The sequence below is a fragment of the Cucumis melo genome, chromosome 12 (assembly GCF_025177605.1).
Source record: "Cucumis melo cultivar AY chromosome 12, USDA_Cmelo_AY_1.0, whole genome shotgun sequence".
NCBI lineage: Eukaryota > Viridiplantae > Streptophyta > Magnoliopsida > Cucurbitales > Cucurbitaceae > Cucumis > Cucumis melo.
Genome location: NC_066868.1, coordinates 11,117,764 through 11,123,946, shown reverse-complemented (window position 1 = coordinate 11,123,946; position 6,183 = coordinate 11,117,764). Strand labels below are relative to the sequence as shown.

Genomic DNA, 6,183 nt, shown 5'->3' with positions numbered 1-6,183 from the left:
CATTTGGCTACTCCAACTTAAATTGTTTTTTTTCAAGATTCTTCTACTTTTAGATTTTGCTATTTTTTGTACACGACGTAAATAAAAGGAAAAGAAGAAAGATGATGGAAAGAAATCACAGCGAAAAAAGAAAAGAGGAAAAGTAGAAAGACGATGGAAAAGCGAAAAAAAGAGGAGGAAAAGAAGAAAAGCGATGGAAAGATTAAACGACATAAATAAAGAATTGAAAAATAAGAAAGATAATGGTAAGAAATTGTAAGAAAAAAAAAAGAAAGAAGAAAGACGAAATAAGGAAGAAAACGATGAAAGAAATAACGAGGAAGACAAACGATGAAAGAAATAACAAGTAAAACAATGTAAATGGTTTGACGTTTTGTTACATCTACAAATTTTTTTTGATATTAGAATGAAAAGATTTTACTAACTAAATCTCAAGTTTTAAAAGAGAGAAAAAGGATTTTTGAAAAATTATCGAAAAGTGAAATCACCTTGGTATAAACTATTTGGTATAATTCCTAAGATTTTCCTTTTTTGACTTTTTTCTTTCATTTTAACAAAACCCTAAAATTTCGTATCTATAACAATTTTCCTATCTTGAACCTTTCCCCGAAGGGTGTCCAACAGCTGCTTTTGGAAGTTGGCAATAGATCCTCGACCACCCTACTTCAGTTGAAGAACTTCTATCTCTTCTCGACGTTAGCCCTTCTGTTTTCCTTCTCTACGTTTTTCAGCAGCTTGTTTTTGTTTAGGGCTTTTCCGACGGACTGTGTTTTACTGAATTAGCTTTTCAGCCTGGTAGAATGCTGTCTTTGAATTTTCTTTTGCTGTACGTTATACTCTGATATTTTGATATATCTGAAGCTTTAGATTTCAAGTAGCACAACTTAAATTAGAACAATATTTGGTTTACATTTATTCAAGTTTACTGGAATTATTCTTTTGGGTAGGGTTACATATGTCTGAAAACTGTTAAGGAGGCAATTGATTGGGATTAAGTGAATGTTTGAAAACTGGTAAGGAGTGGATTGCTTCCCGGAATGTTGATAATGTGTCTTAGTGTAATGGGGGTTCGTGCTTTTTAGATCAGTCAGGCAGTACAATATCACTTAACATTTGTTACTGTGACTTTTAAATCTGTCTTTCACCTTCATTCCTTAAACTCCACATTGAATGTATAGTGAGGTATTTCCCCACCTCATTGCTTTTCTTATCCTGCTAATGTAGTTAGTTATTCTCCCTCTTCTCTTCCCTCATTCTGTTGAATTAAAATATAATGGAATACTAGCAGCCAAATGGGCCTTCGTGGTCTTTGGTATTTGTTTATTTGTTTGTTTGTCTTTATCTATATGGGATCTTAATTTTTGTGGTTATGACAACTGACAAGCGCTTTGCATGTTTCTTTGACTTCACAATAATTTATAATCGGCTTGATTGCAGAAAATTGAGCGTTTGCTGGCAAAAGTTAAACAATCCCCTTCAAAATCAATGCTAATTGCGCTCACTCCATCACAGAATGCCTTGGTTTCTGATCGACTTCTTAGGCATTCAAATATTAATGTCAAAGTTGCAGTTGCAGCATGCGTTAGTGAAATAACTCGGATCCTTGCACCTAATGCCCCTTACAGTGATGGAAGTATGAAGGTAATCAGAAATTTGCTCGATTGAATGCCAATTTCCCACTTGTCGAATCTACTTCTGAAGAGTTGAATGTATGCTGCTGTTCAGGAGGTATTTCATCTTATAGTATCATCCTTTGAAAATCTCTCTGACAAGTCAAGTCGATCATATGTAAAATGCGCATCCATTCTTGAAACTGTTCCGAGGGTCAGATCATATGTGGCCATGCTGGATTTGGAATGTGATGCATTGATATGTTCCAACATTTCCTTAAGACAGTAAGGTATTATTCTAGATTTTGTTTTGAAATAAAATTCCTTTTAAATTTTTACTTATAAGACTATTTGTGGTAGCTATTAATTTTCCAACAATTCAAGTTCTTTTGTGAACAAATATAATTTGTTTCTCCATGAAATACTACTAGACTTCTGTTTTGAATCAGAACTTGACTTACTCCAGTATGACCATTATATTGGGTGTTTTGAATGAGATGTAGCAGTGGTATTTGAGTACATTTGAATGATTATGTTAGACCCCCAATATTACACACATATAAGAGAAGGGGCAGAAACGGGAATTAACATGGCTTATGCCAATTCGGGGAGCAAAGAGAGAGAAAGCATCTCCTGAGGGCCCACTGGGGAGTTGGTATTTATATAAAATGTCTTTGGGGATTGCTGTCATTAGGTTTTATGTTGTCTTTTTAGGTGAAGGCCGCCATAGCCTTCATTTGGGAGAAGTTTCCAGCCTTCTCTAAGGAGCTGGGTGTTAGTATTGTTTTTACTATTATTTTCTGGATTATAGCTCTGTTTTGTGGAACATTTTGAGTGTTATGATCAATATATTATAACAGAGTACTGCCTCTGTTTTGTCTTGTTGGGACTTTTCTGCTTTTCAGGTTAAGAATCTTAACAAATTATCAAGAAAAACTCGGTTAAAAATATAATGCAGTGAATTAGTTGACTGTATGCATTGTAATAAGTTTGGCTTTGAACTATTGTCTGTTAAATAGGTTTTATTGGTTGAATGTGAATCCTTGTTACACTACAAGAAATTCTGGATCTCCTGACGTTGGTTTACACCGTCGGGAGATAAGGCATCTTCTGACGCAACAATTAATGAGTTGGGAGATGCAATATCCCCTGATGCCTTCATGCACGGCCTCGGGAGATAGAAGAGAACTCCCGACGCCGTTAGTAATGCATCGGAGAACTGCTGACACTTTAATTAAAACGTTGACAGTTTTGGGATAACTCTCGACACTGTGTCGGGCTTTGTCGGAAGTTGGTCTTTAAAAACCCTCCTAGATTTGTATTTCACAGATCAGTGAAGAAGGGGAAGGGGAAATGAGAGACTCAGCTGAAAACCACCACCGTCGCTCGTGGCATCGCCCCACCGCCGTTCTCGTCGTTTGCCCCGTCTCTTCTGGTGCCGCTGCTGTCCTCCTGTGTCTTTCTTGCTGCTGCTGCCCCTTTCTCTTCCGATATGTAACTTATTTAAGTTAGATTTAAATTTTGCCCTAAAATCCTAATTTGTTCAAAAACAATTGATTTCTAAAGGATTATGAGAGATGGTTTTTCAAAATCTATTGATTTCATAAGAGAGTAAAAAAGTGGTTATTAGCCATAATCTATTGATAGCCTTCTTCACTGTTTTTTGTTAATTCTCCCTTTGAGTTTTATTGGCCGTCTCTTATCCAAAGAATATTCTTCTCTATTAAGGCTTGTGGAAGCTTCCCTATCATTGTTTATCTCCTTCATTTTGTTCTGTTTGATTGGTGGTTATTGAAGGGACTCAATATCTTTTCTCTGAATGCTGATTTTTCAAGGTTTCAATGTATTTTCAAGACAAGCGTTGGCCTTAGCTTATTTGATTTGAAGTTTCCAGAGATAAAGCTTCTTTTTGTTGGTGTCTCTCTCCATTCTATTTGCAGAATTTTGTGACTTATGCTTAACCAGGATTGTATCTATTCTAGTTTAGGTATCTTGTATTGATCTATGTATTACTATAAGCATACTTGGCAAGTTCTCTTTTTGGTTCTTTGCGTATTAAGCATGGTTTCATTGTATTGATGGAAAATTTTCTCCTGAAGGCTCTTGATCGAGGTGCTGCATTGTTGAAAGTAGTCAAGCTTGCCACAAGGCACAATGCAATTGATATGGCTGAAACAGTTCTATTAGATATATTATGAGGTGATATTGCCAGGTATTTTAATAGTAAGACTTTTTTTCTGTCAATTACTTTTGTCCCTCATTTGGGCTGTATTAGATTGAAGTGATGCTTTGAATTTGTATATTGAGTAGATGTACTGCAATAAGTACCGATGAAGATGGACCAATTCCAAGATGCAAACCTTTCAAGTACACATATGAAAAGAAGATAGTAGTATATTTTTATATTTTAGTCTCATAGCTCTAGAGCAAGTCTTGCATCATGCAGCACTCAATTTGTTTATTGGTTGATTCTAGTTGTAAACCTTAACGATAGATGTTCACGTATGGTTACTTCAAGAAGCTGGACTACTTCTCCACCGAGTGTAAGTTTTTTTTTCTTTTAGTTGTCTTTTTTGTTTTATTTTATTTTATTTTCCACTCTTCTGCATCTTACTAATTGATAAGAAGTACAAATTCATTCTGTGCATTTTACATGGCTAGGCATAATTAGCTATAAAATTTGATTGATTGAATGTCAAGTTGTGATCGGTCAATAATTAACTATGAAATTTGTGTCCTAAGATTTCTTGTTTTTCATGTGGTTTCTTGTCATACCCTATTTAACTTTTTGGTTTGATTTTGTTTACGTGAAGAGTCTTTCTTTGTTTTGAGAATTTGTTGAAGAAGTTTAATATTTGTTATGTGGAGATTTGAAGATGTTGATTTTGTTTATGTGGAGATGTGTACGTATATATACTTGTTATGTGGAGATTTGTAGAGTTGATTTTGTTTATGTGGAGATTTGCAAAATTTTATAATTTGAACACTTTGGATGTTCTTTTGGTTAAGATTTAGACGATAATTTTGTTCTAATTTTTTTTGGATTAAATTTCAGTGTTTTAGAATTGTCTCTAACATTTGCTTATTCTTTCTCTAATTAAGTAACTAATAAATATTGTTTTCCTTCTCTCACAGAATTCAAGAACTTTCCAAGTTTCAACAAATTAGAGACTTTGTTGAAGTTGTTTGAATGAATCTATCACTTTACATGGTTAGTTGTTGCTTTATTCTTTCTATATAAGTTGCTTTATTATATATATGATGTAATGAAGAAGTGAGTTCAAAATTTTAGGTTACAAAAATTTAAAAAATAAAATAAAAGTAATAATGGAATGTATTTTTTCTTAAAAAAATGATCGAACACCTGATGCACAAATATTAGGCGTCGGGAGTTTATAATTCCCGACACGTTGCATTCTTGACGTCGGGAATTCCTCTCCTGACGAATTGCCCGACCATGGTCCCAATGTACGTTTATGCATCGGAAGATCCTTTCCTGACTGTTTTTTCGTGCATATCCCGACGATTTGGTGCGTCAGGAGATCCCCAATTTGTTGTAGTGTTAATTAGTGTTGGTTAGTAGGCAACCTTTAAAAATAAAGAAATGTCTGTTATATTTTCAAGGCTTCTTATAGTTATATGCATAGATGCTGCCCTGGACTAAGTTTGGTGTTCAGTAAGAAAAAGAAAATGCTTGCTTGGCAGGAAATAGGAATCAGGCTTTGACGGGAATGGAAAGTACCTTTTTCTAGCTTTTCATAGTAGTGCTCATTCAGCAGTCTCCTTCCTTTGGAGGATTTTCTTGACAACCACGACAACAAGAAGCAGAAGCAGGGGGAGCTGTAAAATGTCACTCATAATTTAACTCATCAAATTGTGAAGGTAAGAATAAGATTGCCAAAGGAAAAACTTTTGGATTTTGCCAAAAAATTTGGAAGTCATAAAATTTTCAATGGCTTGGAGTTCTTGATAGAGGCTTAGGCATTTGTGTTCAATAAATGAGAAACTGAATTTTAACTATAATTCCATTGGAGATGGTCACTGTGATGGAATAGGAAGGACAAAAGGGTTTATGTTCTGTGGATCATTGCTGGAGCCACAATTCAGTGGATAAAGTGCCTAATTCACAAGAAACTTCTCAGACTTGGACGTAGGAAGGAATTCTTGTATTTTTTGAATAATGTTGGTGAAAATGCCATAAGAAGCTGTCTGTTTAAGGGGAGTTCTCCATGTATTTTTATGAATCTTTTTCTGAAAAAGAGAGTTCCTGTCTTGGTCTCTACATGATTTTCATTTGACTTCAACGATTGAAGATTTTTAGCCGTGGTTTTTCAGTGCCCCACAAGCTTTTTGTTTTTACATGTCATGAACAATTATATACTTGACGTTTATAAAATGTCAAAGTTTCATTGTTCTGGACGTTTATTAAGAGTCATGAATTTTAACTACTAAAAGATGTCGAGAGTAAATGTTTTTTAGTAGCGATTGACCCAAAAGCGTGGGCTAATGATGTCACACTACGTCAAAAAATATTTACACTTTTACCCATCAAGTAGACAGATATCAAGAATGT

General features: G+C 34.7%; 1 long non-coding RNA gene across 7 annotated transcripts; it reads left to right on the top strand.

Moving 5' to 3' along the window:
- The first annotated feature begins 541 nt into the window (after nt 1–541).
- LOC103500370 (uncharacterized) lies at nt 542–5,892 on the top strand. Of its 7 annotated transcripts, none has more exons than XR_007815756.1 (7): nt 555–695; nt 1,438–1,641; nt 1,726–1,900; nt 3,710–3,822; nt 3,921–4,153; nt 4,746–4,821; nt 5,316–5,892. It is a non-coding gene; the product is annotated as an uncharacterized LOC103500370 (long non-coding RNA). The 7 variants fall into 7 exon arrangements; XR_007815755.1 differs by having other exon boundaries at nt 564–826; XR_540044.3 differs by having other exon boundaries at nt 565–795.
- The last annotated feature ends 291 nt before the right edge of the window (nt 5,893–6,183 follow it).